The 12,428-nt window shown below is 35.3% G+C and overlaps 2 pseudogenes; both read left to right on the forward strand.

Moving 5' to 3' along the window:
* The first annotated feature begins 7,472 nt into the window (after nt 1-7,472).
* On the forward strand, nt 7,473-8,138 carry LOC138165694 (large ribosomal subunit protein eL15-like; annotated as a pseudogene).
* A 2,265-nt stretch (nt 8,139-10,403) lies between these two features.
* On the forward strand, nt 10,404-11,387 carry LOC138165695 (large ribosomal subunit protein mL40 pseudogene; annotated as a pseudogene).
* The last annotated feature ends 1,041 nt before the right edge of the window (nt 11,388-12,428 follow it).

Consider the following 12,428-nt stretch of genomic DNA (forward strand, 5'->3'; position numbering starts at 1 on the left):
TGGCTGGACATATGAGCAAACAGTATAAAAAATCAGACTTTAGAATCTTATTTTGCTGACAAACAAGATAAAAAACATACTACCAGAAGACAAGAAAAATCAAAGCTCCTACATAAAAATCTTCCAAGAAAAAAAAATATGAATTGATCACAAACCATGGAGGAGCTCAAAAAGGATTTTGAAAATCAAATAAGAGAAGTGGAGGAAAAATTGGAAAGAGAAATGAGAGTGATGCAAGAAAATGATGAAAAATGAGTTAACAGCTTGCTAAAAGAGACACACAAAAAACACTGAAGAAAATAACACTTTAAAAAGACTAACACTATTGGCAAAGAAGGTCCAAAAAGCTAATGAGGAGAAGAATGCTTTAAAAAATAGAATCAACCAAATGGAAAAGGAGGTCTAAAAGGTCACTGAAAAAAATAATTCCTTTATAATTTGAATGGAACAAATGAAAGCTAATGAATTTATAAGAAATTAAGAAATTATCAAACACAGCCAAAAGAATAAAAAAAGAAAACAATGTGTAATATCTCATTGCAAAAATCACTGACCTGGAGAACAGATGCAGAAGAGGAAATTTAAAAAATTTTGGACTACCTGAAAGTTATCATCAAAAATGAGTCTAGACATCATCTTTCAAGAAATTATCAAAAAAAAACTGCCCTGATATTTTAGAAACATAGACTATCATAGAAATTTAAAGAATTCGTGCTTGCCTCTTGAAAAAAGATCCCAAAAAGCAACTCCTAGCAATATTGCAATCAAATGTCAAAAATAAAATGTTTTTATGTGTAACAGCTGAATAATAAGATATACAGGGAATGGGGTATGGAAATCTGTTTTGCCCTATAGGAAAATAAAGGTGAAGGGATAATCAGAATACATGGCATCTTGGGGTGTGGGTAGGGGAGAAATGAGGAAAAATTTGGAACTCAAAATGTTGTGGAAATGAAAATTGAAAACTTAAAATAAATAAATAAATTCTGATTAGTAAAAAGCAAAACAAAATAAAGAGCATTGATCTTCTTTCAGCTTTTTCCTAACTTGGCAATACAAATTAAATCCATTATCCTATTTATCCCACAGTTTCCTCATTTATTAAGTAACAATTTAAAAAAAATGTATTTTTCTACCTCTCAGAGATGTTAAGAAAATAACCTCATACACTGTGACATGATAAAAATATGAATCATTATATTTGAGAGTTAGTTTATCACCAAGAAAGGCAACAGGTTCTAAAGAGAAATGCACTTTCTGAGTCAGAAAGACCCTATTTCAAATTCAACCTCTGGCAAGTATCAGCTATGTGAAGGAGCACATCATTTAACTTATTAGAGTCCCAGGCAAGGGTCTCTTCTTCATCAGTAGAAGGAGTTTCTTCACAGTTAGTTTCCTATAGCAATGAAAACACAAATTTAGATGTTATCCTCATTTATGAATTTGACAAGTTACATAAAAAGTACATGTCCTTGTTCTTTTGATAAGATTTTTGCCACATATAAATGTTTTCTCAACAGAAAAAAATGAATATGTTTATATATGGATATCAAAGCTTTATAAATTCAATTATAAAATTGAATTAAGAATCCTAATGATATTAATAAGAATGTATATGTTTATTAATATATACTGCATTAAATTTGCATTGGATTCTAACAATTACTATCGGAAAAGTACATAGTAATGTGCTTTTGGGAGTCTCAGTTTTCTCTTCTCTAAAATGAAGATAAGCATCTTAACATTAGCCTAATTTACAAGGTTATTATAAAACTTAGAGACCTATAAAATATGAGGTACCAGCAGAAACAGCAGTATTTCCATTTTGTTTGTCCAAATCAATCCACAAATACTAATCTTTTTGGATCAATTACTCAAACAATTCTCAAGATCTTTCCTCCCAGAATCATAAGTCCCAAACCCCAGGTATAATAGTCCAAAGATTATGATACTGAATTTAAGAACTTCATAAACTGGTTTTCAAGTCCATCATTAAAGAAGCAGAAAATGGTTCTAGTGACTAGGTTCAGAACCAGAATGATCACACTGTTTCAGTTCTCTGCCTTAAAATCTTCCACAAATGGAACAAAAACAAAATGCTCTTTCTTTACAAATCAAAACCTACATTAATTAAACTTTGTTTCCTTTCTCTTATTCCTTTAATTTCTTACAAAAATATTTTCAAGTTAAAATTTTAATTAATGACGCAGTATTCACTCTGGAGCTCATCTATTGCCTGTTAAAATAACATTATTTTCCTATAGATACAAGTCACACTTCAGACCTTTAAAAAGCTCTAATGTGGACACAATAAACAACTCTCAGAATCAAGCTACATGAAACGAAGCTGCATGGCTGCAAATTGATTTGAAAGTTTTTGTCTTTGTGACCCTAACGAAAACCTTGCAAGTCACCTCATAATTAAAAATATTACAGAAAGAAATCTTTCTAGGCCTGTTTAGTCATTCCTGTATTCTAGTTTGATTTCATAACTCTGAATATTATTAAGAAAAAATCTATTGTCTCATAATAATAACTAATCCATATCAATTAATAAGTATGTTAATTTTATTATAATTATTATATATTAATTTATAATGTACAATTTTTAGTACATTATCTAGGCTATTACCATCAATAAGATCTTCATCTCATTTTAATTAAGCCTACATATCCAATCTGTTGATATGTATTTTTGTTTCTATCTTCACAATGTCTATACACCCATCTCCTCTCCACTCACATGACCATTAATCTAGTTTAGGTCTTCTTGCCTAGCCTTTGGCAATAGGTACCTAATCATTTTCCCTCATTCATATATATATATATATATATATATATGTTTTAATTTCCAAGAAATTCAGCACATACTTGGTAAAGCAATTTTCCTAAAACAGAGATTGGACAATGTCAATCCTACTTGGTAAAGTTCAGTAGTATCCTTTTTCCTATAAGAGCAAATGAGTATTATTTGCATTTAATGGTCTTTGAAAGATGGTTTTAACCTTTAGGTTTTTTTTATTTGTGTGTACCCTTCATGCACTCTAGTTCAACCAAATCCACCTTTTTACCCTTAATAATAAACAATATAATTAATTTGTAATCATCCACCCTTTGTGCAAACGATGCCCTGTGAGTTTCCTTTTCTTCACAATTCAAATTCTTATAACACAGCTTCTGTCAAACCTCTGATAAAGCACCATCTTGTACATAAGAATCTCAACTATTAAACCTTACTCCTCAAAAATTATCTTATATTTTTATATGCACATTCTGTATCTCTCATTAGAAGGCATCCTTCTTAAAAGTAGCAATGATTTCATGGTTGTCTTCTATTCCCAGGACTTGACACAGTTTATTTATCATTAATGTTCATGTTACATTGTTCTGTATTTTGTTTCTTTTGTGTGCGTGTGTGTGTGTGTGTGTGTGGAGTTTATATTCAAAAAGTGGGAGGACAAATTCCTTTCCTGTTTACATTTATAGGTTTAATGGACATTCTGAATAAAATGAGTGCTTTTAAATTAAATAAGACCATTGGGATACAAATTTCACCTTCTGTAGACTTAAAGATTTTTTTTGTAGAAAGGCCAATAAATCTTATCTTAATTTCATATGACTTTGATTTCTTCTGCTACATCTCTCTATTTTGAAAGCATTTCATTCCCTGTAGTTTGGAGTTTATGGATGTTTGCTATGGATACATGTAGTAAAAAAAAAACTATTTTAAAAATGTACCAATGGTATAATTTGTCAACTGTGTGAACAAATTTAGTCTATAATAGTAGAACTCTGGTCATAGGACAATTTATTAGTGATTTCTCAAAGATATTGTAGGATTTGTATTTGTGGCATCAAGAGATTCGTCATTTGCTTGTTTATAAAGAACAGGGAATTTTGGGTTTATAATTCTAAGCACTTGATTATTTCTAGGTACCCCATAGATTTCATATATATTTTTATACCTGGTGTGACAAGTTGCACTGTTTCTATCATTTCATTATGAAATCTTTTTTTTAAATCAATAAGTCAGGAATCTTTAGAAATGAATTATGCATAATTCATCATGTCAATAACTTGCCAAAATTACTCACAAATTACAAAATTTTTGCAATACAAATCTCCATGTCTCACTTCCTCTTGCTAAAATACTCCTGATTGAGCCTAAAAGGCCTTTCAGTACCACATTTCTACCTTTGATATTTTATAGCCTCTGTCTGAGCTGTAGATAAACCACTTTTGGCTATATTTGCCATATCCAATATCATATATAGGTTGTCAAAATTTAATACTGAATTTTTAAGTGTTTTCTATTTATTTATTCTTCCTCTTTTTGATGATGAAGTAGGACTATTTCTGTAGCTGTATTGGGACTGTGAAAAGACATAGTTTTATTTAATGTTCTACAGGTTTTATTTAGGACACTGTATAGATAGTCATTCATTTTCCATGCCAAAAAATATAAACGAAAACTTCTTTTGAAAGAATATTGATTGTCTTAAATATGTTCCTGTGGTTAACTTCGATTTCAGACTTTAGATTAGTACCCTTGCAAGAAAATCCTCAATGTTCTTTAATAATGTTGTGTTCAACATGTCTTGATTGGAGAACACCACTATATTTGTAAATATTTATTTCCCTTTTCTCAGTCTCTCTTCATGTTATTTATTAAAAATTTTATACTTATCAAGTACAAATGATATTTTAATATTAGAACAAATTTACACAAGATAAAAAGTGCTTAAAATATGATTTCTCCTTCAGTAGGGTCATGTAACAAGGTCATCCATTCATATCAAGTGAGTAATGAGACATTTTGTTTGGACTTCCAATCTAAATTTTTTTCATCAGAGAATTTTGTGAATTATTATGTTCTGATGATTTTTCTCTATGAGGGTGTCTGGGAAAACTAACATTGGTATGCATAAATGCATACATATATGTCTATACAACACATGTTTATATGTTAATTATTAGAAAGGACATAGATATGTGTATGTACATACATAACACATAGATATAGATATTGATGTACATTATTACATGGAGATTCAAATATATGAAATATCACTATATAATTCTGAACTTAACACCAAAAAACCCCATTCATTTCCATATAGATAGTTGAATAAATAGAAAAAGAAGAATGTATATATATATATATATATATATATATTTAAATTTATAGGTGATACAGTGGAAGTCTTGAGTTCAATTCCTTCCTTAGAAACTTTCTAACTGTAAAAAATATTTGCTAGCTATGTGACCCTGGCAACTCATGTAATCTCTAACTTTGATTTTCTCATTCTAAAAATGGGGATAATAATAACACCTACTTTCCAGGGTTGTTGTTAGGATAAAAAGTAGTTTGTATAAAGCACTTTGTATTCCTTAACATACTATTTAAATTTTACTCTACTATTATTAATAATAGTTTCATTATTAATAGCAAATGATTCTTTTTAAATATATGTATAAATGTAATAGTCAAAGCTAACTTGCTTGTTTGTGATTTTTTCAGTTTCTATGCTTCATTCTATTCTCTTTTGAATATTAAAAACTTTAATTATCATATTTTTATCCCCTCCCTTGGAGGAGGCTATTGTATCCCCAGCATCCTTCACCCATCTTCCCCAGTCTCACGAAAAATGAGGAAAATAAAGCCCTTCTAATAATTATTCAAAATCAAGGAAAACAATTTTACACATTAGAGGCATCTAAAATGTGTCATTATGGATCTTGTGAACTCCCTCTTTAATTTGAAAGTTAGAACTAATTCTGTTTAGGAGTGATGACAGTAAATTAATATCATAAGGCAGATCCACAGCAAGTACAATAGAACCAATATATAAAGGAATGTTTCTCTCTACTTACTTTTCCCAAAATATAGGTAGGCCTTAAAAGACAAGAAAGTAAAAAAAAAATATTTAGCCAATGGTGGGCTAATGATCAAGCTATTCTTCCCTTGATACAGCATACCATTGACATAGAGCTATATTGATGTGACTTCATGGTCACCTAAGAACATTTAAGATCCCAACCTCAGGGAGTCTATAGTAGCCAGAATTAGAGGACAATCAGAAGATTATAGGAGTAACTTTCCTTACCCTGCTGAAAAGGAAATTAATGAAGGAATGTCTAGTGATGGTTGGTGTTACCATGTCCTTCTTTCTAAGTTGATACTAAGTTAACCTCATAATGTTAAATGTTCAATGAACTAAAAGTACCTTATTTCCTCCAAAAATCTGTAAAGTCAAGCACAACCAGCCCACTAGAGGACCACTGCTGTGGGCAGCCACCCAAGGCAAGGTTCTGACCACACAGCATAGTGAACTCTCTATTTATTCAACAGCAAACCAAAGCAAAACTTTCATGGAAAATCAAGCACAACATTAAGAATGGCACAACTTTACAATTTATTACCAAAATGGCCACACAGCCTTCACCAAAGTGGTCACACAGTTCCTAACAAAAGACAACATTCATCCAGTAAGTCCTTCATTTAGCAAATCCCCAACTCAATCACCCTTAAGGAAGCAAGGCTCCTTAATTGACACAAAGTACAAAGGTCAAAGTCCTCCACTAGTGAGTTATAATGAAGTTACAATATCATCAGTCACTACTCAGGACCCTCTTAAGGGGTAGTGGAAAACACAAAGGCCATCCACCCCTACCTCACAAACAAGTTACAATCTCATCAATCATTATTAAATACCCAAGAAGAGGTCTTTTCCTCTTTACTTGAGTCAGGCTCTCAGCTTCCATGGTCCCTCTTCCATGGTCCCACCTCCTACCTGAATGTAACCAACTGCCACCTGATTTCAAAGGTAGAGACCTCCCAGTTCCTTGATCAGCTCTCCATGCAGTTCTTGTTCCATATTGAAGCTCACAATGTCTAGTCCACGTCAAATCCTTACTCAAATACCAGGAAATGAGTCTCAGAACCAGAAAGTCAGTCATTACAATAACCATAAAGTTGGCACACATGGCTACTCCAGTGAACATCCACATTCCCAAGCTTTCACAACAGAATAGGTTGTGATCCTCTCTCAAGCAGGGATCCTCTCTCACTCACAGCAGCTTCTCAGCCTGGTTCTCAGAAGCTCTTGGCAGAAGCTTTCAGCAAAAGTTCCCAGGAAAAAAATCTCAGAAGACGCTCTGTTCTCAAAATCAAAATCAGTTTCTGGCCTCTCTAGCTCCAAGAAATTCTGACTCTCCAGCTCATGCTTTTCCTTATATACGGTAAATATTAGGTCTTCCCTGTTCAGCCTCTTCCTGTTACATCAGCAAAAGGGGTCCTTAAATTCTGTTTCTTAAGGAAGGCTTGATATAATTAACTTGAAACTAAGTGCTAAGTACCTGTTTAAATGCCAATACAACAGGATCTTCAAATTCCATTATTATTATAACATCAACACTGAACTGCCTTTCTGGTGGGCGGCAGCCATCAGGCAGGCTAGGAGAGAGCCAGGATGGGGGCCTACAAGTACATCCAGGAGCTGTGGAAGAAGAAGCAGTCGGATGTCATGTGGTTCCTGCTGCACCTGCCCTGCTGGCAGTACCAGCAGCTGTCGGTGCTGCACTGCCTGCCCCGGCCCACCTGGCCAGACAAAGCCTGGCGGTTCAGCTACCAGGCCAAGCAAGGTTATGTCATCTGCCGAATTAGTGTCCGCTACAGGGGGGGGGGGTGAAAGCGCCAGGTCCCCAAGGATGCCACCTACGGTAAACCTGCGTGTCACGGGGTCAGTTAGCTCAAGTATGCCAGGAGCCTCCAGTCTGTGGCAGAAGAACGTGCTGGCCGCCACTGTGGGGCCCTAAGAGTCTTGAACTCCTACTGGGAGGGTGAAGATTCAACCTACAAATTCTTTAAGGTTATTCTTATTGACCCATTCCATAAAGCTATCAGATGAAACCCTAACACTCAATGGATCACCGAGCCAGTGCACAAACACAGAGAGATGCGAGAGCTTACCTCAGCTGGCCAGAAGAGCCGGGGTCTTGGAAAGGGTCACAAATTCCCCCATACCACTGGAGGATCTTGTCGTGCTGCTTGGAGAAGGCGCAATAGTATCCAACTACATCGATACCACTAATTGGTGCACATTAGTTTGTAAACTTAAATGTTTAATAAACAATATTTATGACAAAAAAAACACTGAACTAATAGTCTTCCCCAACTAATTGCTTAAAATGTCTTCTTGGACAAATATCATATTTTAAATTGATTGTTCGTAATTTTATTGTGCTGGTGACTTGTTTTAAAAAAAAAAGAATTTTTCTATTTAAAAACTACTTGGATTCATATCATCAAAATTCCAAAGGAATTTTTGACATTCCATTCTAGGTATAAACACACATACATATCACACACATTATGTATGCATTCATAAATATGTATCATATTAATATGCATATTGTATTTATGTATAATTTGTTGTTCAGTCATTTCAGTTGTGTCAGACTCTCTGTGACCCCATTTGTGATTTTCCTGACAAAGATACTAGAGTAGTTTGCCATTTTCTTCTCCAGATCATTTTACAGATGAGAAAACTGAGGCAAACAGGGTCAAGTGACTTGTCCAGAGTCACACAGATAGTGAGTGTCTGAGATGAATTTAAACTCAGCTTTTGCTGACTCCACTCCAGCCCCAGTCCTGTGTCTAACTATTGCTCCAAACTAGCTAGCTGTCTGTCTGTGTGTATATATATGTGTGTGTGTATGTATGTATGTTTATATGTGTGTACATATATGTACATATATGTCATATGTGTATATATTATATATTCCTGTATATACATACATGTATATTTGCATGCATTCTGCAAAGAGATTATTTTGTCATTCTTTTCATTACTATGCAGCACTCCAAAGTTTGCATTTGAGAGTCTTTGGGTTCTTTAGATTTTTCCCCTTTGGATTGACTCAGTCGTCAATTTTCATTAATATTATTTCGTCATTTATAGATTAAGGAATAGAGTGATTTCTCATAGATTTCCATGAGTGGCTCTGGAATATGTTGATGTGTAACTTGGAGCTGATAACTTAATATCATTAAGTATAGACAGTAAAAAAAAATGTCTAAAAGTGGTAAAAATATTTTTCTTTTTTCTACTGTAGTACTGAAACATGATTAAAAAAAAGTATTCAAACTCTTCCATAATTTGCTCTTTTTAGTAGTTAAGGCTGTCTGCATTGAAAGATTTCTAGCAAGTAATATATTGATATTTCTGGCTTGTCCTTATGCATCTTTGTTTTCTTGTGGTGCCAGAATCCAAAGGATATCATTGTGCTGATGATCTCAGAGTCTAAAAGAACAGTGCCATAGTTGTCAGTAGAGTTAGTCTGAAATGCTAAGATGATCCATCTAATTTTTAGATTTATATGAACAGTCATGTTTCACTGGAGTGCTAACCCATTCACCAGAACCTGATATTTCTTTCATTTCTGAATTCCTATAGGACTTTTATAGATAGTATAATTGTCCTAGTAGATACAGAGTCATTCATTCCCCTACTTCTCCTTGGCTGGTAGCGCTTTATTTTGCATTTACTTCAATCTCTTTTAATCACATGGATGATACTTGGGCTTTGATTATTTTTATGTTTATAATTTATATTATCTATTATTTATTAACCAATAATTAATTTATTAATTCATGATTACTATATTATTTATAGCTTATTATTATTTTATTTTTCAAAGGTAATCATTAAAAGTAAATCAAGGGAAAATATTTCAATTAGTTTTATCAGTTCTTGTGACTTTTTTTTGTTTCTCTCCTCTCTCACTTACTCTTTTATGATAATTGATGTAGGTTATACAAGTAAATTTTAGTTCAGATGCTGGTGATGGAGGTCAACATTTAGCAGCTTGATGAATCCAGTGAAGTTAAGTAACCCATAAAAACTAAGTTATTGAAGCTTCATTTCTCTGTGTACTTTAGTACTAGGTGATTGACTTTTTCCTGTTTTACCTATTTTATTACAGGTTTTTATAGACAGACAAGAGGCTATTAATTTTCAAATTTAAAAAAGAATAATAAAAGTACCTTAATACATACAATGTTTTGTGTGCCATAATGAATTAATCAGCAATATAATCATTTTTGTTCTCAGAAAAGCACATTCATTGACATGCATCTAAATTTTGGCCTTTCCCAGAGAGTAATAACATCTCAGAAGGTATTCTCCAAATCAAAATCAATCCAGAGGATGAGAGGGATGTGAATGAGTCAAGGAAATACCCATTTTTGTCAGGCTACAACAATAATTGAACCCTGATAATACCAGGCCCTCAACTCTCCTGGCTTGACTTGTTTCCACAAAAATATTCTTATCAAAATTAAGAATCAACAAAGGGAAAGATTTTTTGGTACAAGAAATAATCACTTGGGCGTGCGCGGGGCGGACCACAGTGAGAGCGATAGAGCGCCGGCGGTGGCGGGAGGAGCCGGGCCTCGGCCATGGCAGCCCTGGGGGTCGCGGCTCCCGCGTTGGCGCGGCAGGGACACTTCGCGGGCCCCGCCTCGGCCTGGGCTGGCCCACCACACGGGCTCAAGGGAACCACGTCTGGCACACGGCCCTAAGAAAGAACAGGCCGCCAAGGAGCGGCTGAAGAAGAGAATCAGGAAGCTGGAGAAGGCCACCCAGGAGCTGATCCCCATTGAAGACTTCATCACTCCTGTGAAGTACCTGGAGGAGGGGAGGCAGCGCCCAGCGCAGCAGCTCCCCTCAGAGGAGGATCTTTCTCATGAAGAGGTGGGCCCTTTACAAGCAGCAGGAACATGAGGCTGAGCAAAAGAAGATTGCGTCCATGCTGGAGGCCCAGCAGGAGGCCCTGCGAAAGCTACGCCTCGAGTCTGAGCTGCTCTATGAGGCGGCTGCCCGGCGGGATGAGAGCCTGTTCCCCTTTGAGAAAGAAGGCGCCACGTACACCCCAGCCACCCCTGGCTACCAGGCTCCAGAAGGCAAATACAATGACATTACCAAAACGTATATGCAGGTGGAGCGGAAGAGATAGGCCACCACTGGTGGGGGCTCGAGGCCGCAAGGGCAGACTTAGCCCATATTGTCCTATGGCCGTCTTTGGGAGAGCCCAGGCCCCACCCACCTGGGAGCACAGCCTTGGTCCTGCAGCCCCATTATGGTCCCTGAGTGGCCAGCTGTCCTACAGTCTCTGGGCCTCAGAGATCTCCCTCTGTGCTAGGGAGACAGAAGGCAGCAAAAAGGGCCCCTAATGAAGGAGTCAGCCTAGATAGAAGGTACATTTGAGGAGGTGGGAGGGGGCCTCGTGGCCTCCTGCAGGGCTGGGGGAGAGCTGAGTCTCGGAGGGTTTATTTCTTTTAATAAAAGAACAGTGATTCATAAAAAAAAAAAAAAAAGAAATAATCACTTGATAAGTGGTTCCCTAATACCTCTTGAAATTAAAACATTAACATTATTTCAGCATACTTATGTGATTCCCACGTTATAATTATTTGCTGGGCTAAGAAGACATTGAATGTATATGCCAGAAGTGTCAAACACAGGGTTTGCTGACCTCATAGAGCCTGCATTATTCCCAAATGTGGTCCAAGTCAGATTAAGATGTCTTTAGGGCTGGGGGAGTGTTGAGTCTCGGAGAAATAAAGATATAACAAAATAGAAAATAATACATTTTAAACTATTATGGACCTCATGAGGATGATTACTATAGATTGGTTGAACCATTTCTATTTGAGTCTGATAATCCCCAGGTCTTTTTAAACTTTTTTCTAATTGATTCCTTTTTCCCATTTCAACAGCATTAGGTGGCATTGCATGGCCTAAGGGCATGCACAGTGCAAAGTGCTCATGATTTGTGTTCAGAAACAAGGCTTTGGTGAATTTGTGCAAGTAAACATGGGCCAGCACTGCAAGAAATATTTCAGATTCATTACATATTTCGTTTTTAATTTTTTTTTGTTGTGTGTTTAGAAACCTTTTACTGTTGCCAAATTTTCTATGAGCCCACTTGGGGTCGCAGCCCAGACTTTAAGAAGCACTGATCTATGTAGAATGAATAACTAGTTGTATGTGATGAGACTACAAAAGAATAGAGGATTTAGCCATTGTCCTTATGGACTTTATATTCCCTTAAGGAAAAACAGCCTAGAGAAGTAATGAAGCCCTTAAATTGCATATCTATTATAGCATTTACTGGATTTATAATATAAATTAATAAAAAAGCACCATGGAATATATAGGGAAGAAAAAAAAACTTCTAATGAATATCTGGATCAAAACGTTTTTTCAAACACTAAATTTTAAGGGTCTATATGTGGAAACTATAGTAGCAAAACTCAGGTTACTCTTCACTCTTGCTATGTCAGTACCCACCTGATATTTTAATCATCCATTTCTTGAATGCCTTTTATATTTTAGAGTGAATATCAATCTTACTAAGGTTCT

The sequence above is a fragment of the Petaurus breviceps genome, unplaced genomic scaffold (genome assembly GCF_028583685.1).
Source record: "Petaurus breviceps papuanus isolate PSGF00001 unplaced genomic scaffold, PetGlider_PUasm1.0 214, whole genome shotgun sequence".
Taxonomy (NCBI): Eukaryota; Metazoa; Chordata; class Mammalia; order Diprotodontia; family Petauridae; genus Petaurus; species Petaurus breviceps.